The sequence below is a fragment of the Thunnus maccoyii genome, chromosome 16 (genome assembly GCF_910596095.1).
Source record: "Thunnus maccoyii chromosome 16, fThuMac1.1, whole genome shotgun sequence".
NCBI lineage: Eukaryota > Metazoa > Chordata > Actinopteri > Scombriformes > Scombridae > Thunnus > Thunnus maccoyii.
In genome coordinates this window covers 11,145,203-11,157,206 of record NC_056548.1, presented here as the reverse complement: position 1 = coordinate 11,157,206, position 12,004 = coordinate 11,145,203, and positions in this window count along the sequence as shown.

The window sequence follows — 12,004 nt, the reverse complement described above, 5'->3', positions numbered from 1 at the left end:
TAATTGTTTCTGTGACATGCAGTATGCTTTTTATCAAAGGAGGTGATTACATATGACTCTTCATTGGCAGTAGTTTTCAAAAATCCTTTTTTCCATTGCTTACAATTTTTCCCGATTGCAACTGCAAAAAGAGCACATGAACCATTGCAAATTTTATTGTAATTTTTTAGAAAAGCCACTGCAAAATCAAACATTTTGAGGCGCAATAATCACAAAAAAACTCCATGAAATCCTGAAGGGACAGATAGTGGCTACATTTAGCTTAGCTAGCAGTAAACTAGTTATAGGAAAAACTCAGTTCTATAAAATGACAAAACAGCAGTTGCAAAACAGCTGAAGTAAAAGTACCTACAGATAATATTCCTACAGGGGCATTTGAGTAATAGATAAAAGATGTCTGTCAATATTTGCTTGGACACAAAATGGTGGATGTAATGACGTCAGTTATGCAGCAGCTGCTATAGAAATGTGCCAGTAGGAGTTGCTACTAACAACTGAAACCAACTGCTGCTGGGGGCTGCCAGAACATATAACTCACTTTACATAATATCATGATAACATTGTACTTTTTACTGCACTACATTGATTTTAGTAACTTTCCTGATTAGGATTTTACATTTTAAAAAAAACAAACATATGTTCATCTCATAAAATGTGACACATTTCTACAGATTAAACTACCCAACAGTTTAATCTGTAAAAGTGTGTTAGAGACTTGTATAATCTATTAAAATTACATTCAGCTCAGCCAACATTAAAATGCTACTTCCACATTATTGCATCAATAATAATAATAGTATATTATACATAATAATGTAATAATCACAGCGATAAGAATTACTTCTACTTTTGATCATTTGTTGATAATACTTCTGTACTTTAATTTAAAGATGTGAATGCAGGTGATGGAGTATTTTTACACAGTACTGCTACTTTTGCTACTTTTACTCAAGTAAAATATCAGAATATTCTTTCACCACTTAATAGTCATTCTTTTGCAAAAGTGCATCAAATCCTCACATCCTTTCATCACTTTTCAACCTACTAAACCTAAGGTGCTGGTCTCAAATGACCATTGGTAAGACCGGTGACATGGTCATCCAAATTCAAGGTCCACTTATTAGCATTTTCTGAAGCTATAAACCATATCTCACAGTCTGTATCTTCAGTGGATGAAGTTTGTCATGAGTTGGGCACTTACCTGAGCACTTTTAAGACCTCTCTTCTCTATATCTTGACCTTGAAAATAGTAGTTTGAAAAAAACCCCAAAAAACAACAACCATCTGCTGATGAAGACTGTGAGATGCATTTGAAAGCTCCTGAAAGAGCTTGTAAGTGAATCTTGAGAAGAATAAGAATAACAAGAGTAAAGTTTCACACTCATTATCGTCGCTCTCCAAAGAAAACCACGTCTCCAAACATGGTGATTCATATTTTTTTGAGTAAGTGTCCCTTTATGGGTTGAGAGAATTCTTCTACTTCTTAAGCTAAATAAATGATTTAAACCCGAACTGGATTATCTGATGAAATGCACTGTCACAAAGCCAAAAATGGAGCTTGTTTTTCTAAGATTATGAAAAGTTAATATTTTGGTGCTATCTGACAGTGATATCGAGGTGAAGTTTTCTCTACTGTCTATTGCAAAATCTAAATTACCAGCTTATCTGCATTTGACTGTTGGCTGGTCTGATCGAGAGAATGAGTTTGTTTGACAGCCTGAAAGTCAATGTACATGCAGGATAAGTGCATGTATTTAAAAAGAATATTTAGGAGAAAAAAAAGCTTAAAGGCTTACTTCAGTTGTGCTCCCTTGTGCACTTGATAACCTGTCCACGTAAATCTCAAACAGGAGAGGTGATAGGCCACACCTTTGGTCTTAATTCTAAGAAAACAAACACAGCTCTTACGTTTGAATGACTCGCAACATCAACCAATAATTATACTCCGCCCCCAGAATACTTCATAAAACCCAATCACAAGCTTCTCCCTGTTCTTCAGAACCCATGTAGACTCGTTTTACGACTCCCCATGATGTCTCGATTATCTGTGATAGAGGAAGACAAGTTAATTATATTTGCACTTATCCTCTTCATACCCACAGACAGTTTAAGCCCTTTTAACAAGTGATAACGATAGAAATTAAATTACAAAGATTGTGATTAGAGTCTGGGTTACTGTTTGAGTTGTGACTAAACTTTTAGTATATAGTAGTCATTTAGGTGAATATCGCAGTGTCATCTATAGTGATTATAATTAATTACATTAATTGCATTATTTGCAATTACTTCCAAACTTCACTCAAATCCTCATCTCGGTATAATCAAATAATTTGTATTGGCCCTCTAGCAGTTACAGATGGGTGTGTTTTTGCTCTGCAGCATATTTCACACAGTGTCAACTCAGGTGACATTCAGGAAGTCTTCAGTTTCTAATGGCAACATTATTATCTTTGCTCGGCACACCACACCCACCACCACCAAGAACATGAAAAAACAAAAATGACTTGCAGATACTGTGCCAGACTGGGTACATTGTATTACAACAGCACTCGCTGCATACTTTCAGAGCTACAAACCAATTTCCTACTTCTGGTGTCATAAAGGTATAAATGTTTCATCTTAACTCAAGTTACCACTCTATTTTATGGTTAGATTTGTTGCCCGTAAAAATCATTATTGAAGGTGATACGCAGCTGGTGATTCATGTGGTAAAAATGAAAATGCAATTGAAGGTGCGGTTAAGTACATGTGCAATAAATGTTTTTATTGTGATATTTTTATCTGCAACTTGAAAGGTAAGTAAACCTAGTAGTCTTACAAGGTTGCATATATAAGGAACTGAAACATTAGTCACCCAACAAACTCACATACTGTGTGTGACAATCACATATTTTTGTAAAAAAAAAAGAAAAAAAAAAAAAGAAGAAACACTCATGGAAGGAGTAGCTATGTTTTGGCAGGACTGAGATTAACAGTGAAGATTTCTACTTTGATATGCATTCTGATATTTTTATTCAGCAACTGAACCCTCTGAACTGATATTAATATCACCTGTGTTTACACCTGTTGCCTGGACGTTGTGCTCAAGTCCCTTTACTGCTAAGAGGAAGTAATAAATCAAATTACAAGAGCACGATGACAAAGCACAATGCTGGCCACATTTCAGTTCTATCACAGTGATCACTTGTTTCTTCTTTCCTCTTTTTTCATCTACCTCTGCGCCTTCTCCTCCACTCAGCTCCATCCTCTTCTTCAATGTCTAAGCTCTTCTCCTTTTCTTTATGCTTTTATTTCTCTTCTCACCTTTCCAGATCACTTTTAATTTCCTTCTTTCCTCTCCTCTCCTCTCCTACACTTTCCTTGGCATCCTTGATTGTACTTTACTGCATTTAAAAGACTCAAACAAAACCTTGTTTGTTTGTGAACACACTTTTTAAATTAAGGGGTGATGTGAAAGTAATGCTGCTGGGTTCCTGTCAAGGCTGGCTGTGTTTTGTGGAACAATCCTAGGATTTTATTGACCTTTGTGTTGGTATGGTAATGAGAAGGGGGGGAAGTGACATCGTGCACTGTGGATGTGCTGCCCTCAGCTGTTTAAACACAGAAACACAACCAAAAGGTCTGTAGTTAAAGGGGCACTCCACTGATTTTACACATCAAGTTCACTTTACTGGTGAAGAGGAGTATGACTCAGCTTGTGAAAAAAAAAGTGTGGGAGCATACAACATTTGAAAAAATATCTGCTTGGACTTGAGACTTAATTTTTTTAACAGAAACCCTGCATTACAAACTGGAGGTGTGGGGTGTGAAAGAAGTGGATATTATGTTGCATTATATGAAATGTAGAGCATGACTCATACTAAAAGTCAAGATATTGTGGTCTCTGCTGCTTCAGTTTTGATCTTTCTATTTTAAAAATCTGTCTTTTGTTAGCTCCCCAACTTTATTGAAGTTGCTGGTGTGACCCTTTAAGTTATTCAGCCCCACAGTGCATGGTTATAAACTCATGCTGTGCAGAAAAGCACTGCTCAGACCTAAAGAAATACATTTCAAATATCAGCTAAGATCCTAAAGTCTACAGACAACAGGCCGAAATGCATCGACATGTGTATGAAGTCATGCAGAAGATGAAAAATTGGACATGTAATCAAAATTCTCCACATTCTTCAATAGTGCAGACATGAAAAAATAGCATATTGGAAGTGAATAGGAGAAACATGTTTGTCTTAATGTACTTAAGGGGAGGTTTAAACAAATGCACAACACATTCAGGACTATAACCATACTGTATATTTTAGAACTATTTTTAACACAGGGTTGAAGTTCAGTTAGGAAAGGAATACATTATCTTGAATATGTTCTCAAATGCATCCTCAATTAAATCAAAAACAAATGGAGAAAACAGTATACAGCCATGGATTTCTTGAAACTTTAACCTCTCTTTGTCTTAGTAGGTTTTTATGACCTTAAGTGACATTTTTAATGATCTAGCCTTTATTTAATCAGGTAGACAGATCTAATTTTGAAGGGAATAAAAAGGGAAAGCATGAGTGAAATAACGGAAAAAATATTTACAACTAAATAATTGAAGATGAGAAACCATAATATACATAAGAACACAGTAAAAAAAATATTTTTTCAGCACTTTTTGAAACATTTTCATGTGAATTGTCACCTTCATTTGTGCCTCTATCAAACATAAGTGGCCTCTCCTGTCACTGTGCATGAACCGGAGAGCATTAAAAAAGATGAAAGCAGTGTTAGAGCCCACATCAACGCTATGCCAGCTCTAATAAACATTTCCCTCTAGAGTCAACTATTCAACCACCAGAACTAAAGGACTCCTAAGACAAGACCATAATCCTCTCTTTCTCAATTTTATATCGGTTTTTGCCTTGATGCGTGATGCCCATCACCAACAACACATTGGGTCCAGATGGGAGGAGGCAGAAAAAGAAGGAGAGAGAGAGAGAGAGAGAGAGAGAGAGAGAGAGAGAGAGAGAGAGAGAGAGAGACAGAGAGAGAGTGAGTGAGGGAGAAACAGAGACGGGGAGATAGAGAGAGAGCACGGTTGATGTACATCTGTCATGCATTATTGCGGCGAATGCCAGCGCTGCTATCCTGGCTTTAGAAACTATGTGAGGAGGGGGTTGATGGGTCCTCCTTAAATCACAATCTGATTCCTCCTCCTCTGCGCCTCTGCTTTTTAGTGACTCTATCAACACACATGCACTCACACACAGGCAGTCCCATTCACTTTATATCACACACACACATACACACACACACACACACACACACACACACACACACACACACACACACACACACACACACACACAAAACACTGTCGCTCTCTCTCAAACACCAGTGTTGTCTTTCTGTCTTCCTCACACACACACCACACACTATCCCCCTATGAATTCCTCAGGAAGGAGTCAGCCTTCTTCATTCCTCTGGACACAACTTTTCCTTAACAAGGTACTGATGGTCTTGACCTCCTCTTCAAACAAACCCTTCCCTCCAATCAGCGAGGATTGCAGAGCTGGGGCTCAGCCGAGGCCTGTGGGTATTACAGAGGAAACGTCCTGATTCTCCTTGATTACTCCCTCCCTCTCTCTGTGTCTCTCGCTCTATTCCCCCTCTTTCTGCCCCCGCTCATTCTCCAAATATCTCTGTCTCAGTGGCTGCTGGTTCTCGTGTTGTCTCTAAAACAATCTCAAACTTTTCTTGTCCTGTCTCTGTGTGTCTACTCACTGTATTTTTTTTTAATGCGCTCGTCTTGTCTGCATCCATCCCTCTGATTATTCCCTGGTTTGCTGCTCAGAGTTTTCCAGTCTCTTGATGATGAGCTGTTTATCCTCTTGGCAGAACAAATCCAACAAATCCTTCAATATATACTTAGGGAGACTATATTATATGAGTGTTAAATTAGCAGAAAATGCCCCCATTACTGTAACATGAGTGACAGTGGTAGAGACAGACGTAACTTATTGCAGCTCCTTTTTAAAACCCCAAATGATTGGTAAGCAATTTGAAATTAGATCAGTGCTATTACTTTTTAATTTTTCACTATATTTTTCTTCAGTCTCATACATTCTCTCCAAAAAGGAAACGTCAGAGGAAATAGCAATGTTGAAAACAAAATCTTTCAAGTAAAAAATATTTTCTAGTAGATATACTTTACAACAGTCTCCAAATATGCTTGCTTAGTTAAAAGAAGTTCTTACACAGTCTGTGCCAAATAGACTTATTTCTTATGTTTATGAGTCTAGTAAAGAAAATTGTACAGATTTCATTGGAAGATGATGGTAGACTGATACAGGACAACATATAATACATGGAACATTCACTATTCTTAGCTGTAATACTGATAGAGACATACAATTTAAAATGTTATACAGGTTACAATATTGAAATGGAAGCTGGATATAAGGATAAACATATAGAAATGAAAGAGAGAGAAGTAAAAGATGAAGTGTTCACCGTGATTGGATATGATTTGGCATTATCAACCCTCCCTTCAATGTATATTAGCATTTAAGGTGGACAGTGCAAAAAAAAAATTCATAATTACTATTTTTTTTATAATTATAAGATGGCTTTCCTCTCTGTGAATGCAAACCTCATAATACATTACAGCAGCTACTCTGAAGGCCCTTTGTTACAATAACCAAGAGACGTGTGTATATTAGACAGTATTGGGAATTTCTATATTTTTAACATTTTGCATGTTTTTTAAATTGTGAAGTCAAATTCCTAAGACTTTGGTGAAATCTTAACTCAACAATCTCTATTTTGCTGGATATAACATCTGTGTAATCCAAATTAGGCTCCATTAGAAATGTGATGTGAAAACGGGACAAATGGCATCATCTTAGCTTAGCGTGTTGGCATGCTAACAATTAGCACTAAACAAAAAAGTACAGCTAAGGCTGATGGGAGTGTCATAAACCAAAGTATTGGAGAATTGCATGATCATGAAAGGCAACTAAACTACAACTTAGAAATTTTGAGAGAATACACGTGCATATATCAGACAGCAATGAAGGAAGCAAGATGATCCTATTTCTCAGATCTCATCTCTCAGAACTGCCATAACGCCTCCAGAGTTTTAGTCAATGTATTTTTTAAAGTGCTTCATCAATAAAATCTCTCTTATTAGGCTCCAGATTACACCACAGGGTAGCAACATTTCATTGGTCCCATCACTGGTTCATCAGAGCTTTATTTATCTCACCCACTTTGAACCCATATCTCTTCCATCCTTAGAAGAGAAAATTACACACCTGAAATCCACATCATATCCATCATACCCAGTAAGTTTTTTATTACAGATCTTTGACTTCCTTGGCCCATACATCTTACATATCATAAATAGCTCGCTGACCACTACATGTCAGTATCCAATCCAGGGTTACTAACAATCTCCTGGTTGCGTCTGATGCTGGTGACTGCTCAGTTCTGACACTCCGGGACCTTAGTGCTGCATTTGACATGGTTGAACGTAGCATCTTGTTCAGTCACCTTGAGAAATGGGTCGGCATCTCTGACTCTGCCCTTTGTTGGTTCTATATCTCAACCACAACACATTCTCCGTCACTACTGGTAATGCTTTGTCTTCCACTGCCCATCTTACTTGTGGTGTACCACTTGGCTCAGTCTTAGGTCCATTACTATTTCCAATATACATGCTTCCACGTGGGGATATTATTCATAAATATGAAATAAATTTTCACCTTCATGCAGATGACTCCCATCAACACCGACTGATACCAGTGGTCTAAATACTCTTACATCCTGCCTCAGTGAGATTAAGTGTTGGATGTCCAACAATTTCCTCCAGTTAAATGAGAGTAAATCGAAGATTGTTTTATTTGGCTCACCAACTCTGTTGAGTCGATCCACAATAAGCTTGGCAGTCTGTCATTACATGTTGAACCTGTTGCTAGAAACTCAGGTGTGCTTTTTGACTCTGACCTTTGCTTTGATGCTCAAGTCAGATAACGGTGTAGTCCTACTTTTTTCATTTAAGAAATGTCAGAAAAATACAGAATTTTTTATCGTTTGCTGACCTGGAGAAGGTCATCCATGCTTTTATCTCGTCATGGTTGGACTATTGTAATTCGATGTACTCTTGCTTGAACCAAAGTTCTCTTTCCCATCTGCTGCTGGTCCAGAATGCAGCAGTGAGGATTTTAACTAATTCAAAGAAGTGTGATCACATCACCCCTATCTTGGCCTCTCTTCACTGGCTACCTGTTCATTTTAGAAACATTTTGAAAATGTTACTAATTGTGTTCAAGGCTAAACGGGGTCTTGCTCCAAAAAACATCTCTGAACTCCTCACCCTTTATGAACCAAATTGTAGTCTGAAGTCTTCTGGCAAGGATCTCTCAGCTGTTCCCAGATCAAGGTTGGTAACTAGAGATGACAGAGCCTTTGCTGTCAAGACCCCCCGACTCTGGACCGCCTTACCAGAGGAACTTAGGCTCACCACCTCAGTTTCAATCTTCAAGTCCCTTCTTAAAATACACTCATACAGACAGGCTTTTTCCTGTTCTCAATCTATAGTCTGCTGTTAACTTATTTCATATTTATTGTGCTTGGATTTTGAGTGGTTTTGTTTGTTTGTTTGTTCATTTTAATTTGTTTTATTTTATTCTACATTTTATATAAGCTTCTGGCTCCAATGCTCTGTGAAGCACTTTGTAATTATTGCTTTGAAAAGTGCTATAAAAATAAAGTTATTATTATTGTAAATTAAAATTTTGACATAATGATGAAAAAGTTATTTCCATTCATCCTGAGGGGAACATGGATGTCAAATTTTGTGGCATTTCATTCAAAGTTGTCAAGACATTTCACTTAAAGGAAGAGAAGTCAGGGGATCACCAAAATAAGTAGGATATCTGTACCTATATCTCTTCAGTAGTTGTTGAGATATTTCAGTCTACACCAAAGTGGTGGACTGACAAACTGACAATGCCATACATACATAGCACTATGCTGCTAAAAAAGGTGCTTTTGAGATGGAGTCTCATCAGCTTTCCACAGAGAACCAGCCTGTCTAACATATGACATTGGTTTACAGTGAGCCTGTGTTCTCATGTTGTGGTTCCAGCGAAAAAGATGTAAGCCTGTTGTCCTCACATGACTGGCATTATTACAAGGCAGGCTTCCTTGTCTAACTTCAGCACTGGTTTAAATGCTCTCTTGATCTTTTTAACTCTCACTGTCTCACTCTTTGTCACCATCTTTACTGAGTTTCTTTGCCTCTCAACACTTTGTCTTCTGCTCTCTGCGGTGTTTCGGATTACTGACTGTCTGGTTGGAAGATGTGGTATTTAAATGGAACTATGGCACGCATTTGTGCAAGAAAATGCAAATGTGGGATTTTGTGTGCAAACATTAATAAGAGTTTGTTTATAATATGTAAATGCAAGAGATGTGTGTGTGGGTGGCATAAACAAGGAAGACAATAGCAGCATAGAACACACGAGTTGAGACAGTGACACAACATTTTCATTGACAGAGCGAAGACGCCTGTCATAAATCTACTATTCTAACCATGACACTGTGAATGGGCGTCTGGGAGAAATGACCGGAAAGTGACACAACAGCCAAGCCGTGTCACGAAATTCTTTTCACAGTTCCTGGACAGTCACCACAGGGCACGAGTGGGAACTACCCCATGAACAAGAGTCCCCTCTGAGCGAAGAGAAAGGGGGACATTGTGGGTACCCAAAGGTCTTCATGGCTGTTAGGCTCATGCTCTGCCTGGACTCCTGCTGACTCACTGCTGGTCCGACCAGAGGAAAACGACCAGGACTAACTTGTGTGTGTCTTCGGCCACCATTAGTCAAACATTAGTCACGGCGCCCATTTAGGTGATGAACATGAACAGAGTTTCTGTTCTCCAGACAGACTCTGGGGCCAAAATGTGGATTTCTTATTCCCAAATGTGACCTATTGTGAGTGCATTTCCGCTCTCTGCTTGTCTCCAGAGTCCATTATAGCCGCTGGTGACAGACTCGGTGGATTCCTGCGTCAGAGGACTCCCACTGAGATCCTGTGTAGCTTCCACTCAGTTGATACCAAAACTGTGCCCAAGGGCAACTTTTCCTTTGTGGAAAAAAATTTCCGTCTTGCCTTCTTGTTCTGTAGATGTCTATCTATGGGCTTTTATTTAATGCTCAATGCTGACTGGGCAATGTATAATGTGATCTCTATATCTGAGAAAAAGATGACTGTTACATATGTAATCATATCACTCCTCAAAAAGATCTATCAGGTGGCTACAGGCAAAAACAGATTTTGCTCCTTGGTTTCTGTCAGTTTAAAATGTGGAAGGTTTTACCCATTATGCTTCAATTTATCCAAACAGAAATTACATTTTTATTAAGGACAAAACTTTAAAACAAACCTGATTTGGGTACACCGATTGTTGTAGTATTTTTGAGACTTGAAAACAGAAAACTTAAAAATATACTGTACATACATTAATTTAATGGTAAATTTTGGTCTTGATGTGTCTATCTCCCCTATATTGTCTTTGACATTTGGAGAGTGTGTTGTTATGGATGTTGTTGTGTGATGAAATACTGCAATTCACATTTATGATGAATTTTGGAATATTTTTCTCTCATTTACCTTTTGGCACTTTAAAGGCTTTTGGCAGTGTGACATTTTCCAGATTTGTGATTTGTCCTAGTTGCCTGGACAAATATTTGCAAGCTTCCTCAAGGTGTTTCATCCTCTGATAGGCCTTAAACCCCGGGAGATATTTTGGCATGTCACAACTGGAAAAGCACAGGTGTAAATAACAAAATTAGTGATGGCTGAATTCCATTTAGTTGCATCAGTTTCAGAGTTCTGGTATTGTGCACGCTGACTCTGTCACACTGTCATGGCTTACTGGGACACTTGAATAGAGCAGAGTCATTGTTAATGTTAGTCACACACCTCCTCTTTTCCTAATATTACATGTAAAAGTAGGACTTAAAGGTTGTTTTAAATAATATTAGATAAACCAAGACTTGTGTCTTGATTCATACTTAGTGGTGACCGACCTGTTGTGCATTATGACTACAGTAGGACTGAACGCAAACCAAACAGCCCTGTGACATCATTGTTTATGTTAATACAAGAAGGCAGCAAAAACACCTTTCTTTAAAGGGGCACTCCACCAATTTTAAATATGAAGATCAGTTTACCAGCCATGATTAATACTACTCAGCCTGTAACTGTTGTATAATGTCTGATGTCAAGTCACATCTTTGTCAAGTCTGACAAAATAATGCAAGTGACAACACTACTCACTTCAGTTTGGGCTCGGAGCATACAAATGTATAACATAAACCCTGCTTTGCAAACTGGTTTGAAAGATGTGGCTATACCAGTAGGGAAAGTCATTATGGGCAATGTAGGATCCAGTGTTTTTAAGGACTAAAGTCGTATCTCAGCCTCTACTGCATCAATTTTGACCAATTTTTTAAAAAGATTTTATAATCTGTCTCTTGCAAGTCCCCAAACTATATTGAAGTACAACACTAAATTGCTGCAGTACCTCTTTAACATGGACCCACTTACAACTGACCACAGGACCATGTTTTATGTGAAATCTTACAAAAAGGAAGGTTAACTTTCTCTAAAGCCAATTTCAATTAATTGAAAAAACTATAAAAACAATTGCAAGGGTCAGAAAACACATGAAACTATTTGCTGATCCAGTGACTATTTCTTAAATCACAGATAATTTTATTTATTTAAAAATGCAATTATAATCCCATCCTCCCTGATATGTGTGGAGAAAGATGACATCTTGAGGGTCATCAGATTCTTTTAAGAGATTTAAGCATTATAGGATATTAGGGCTACAGTAACCTATAATACAGTATAATACAGTCCTGTCATTATCTATTATGCCTTAGCCATAACTTACAAGATTAAGAGAAAACTGATGATTCAAGAGGGTATAAAGAGATTTTCTTTAATTGAAAAA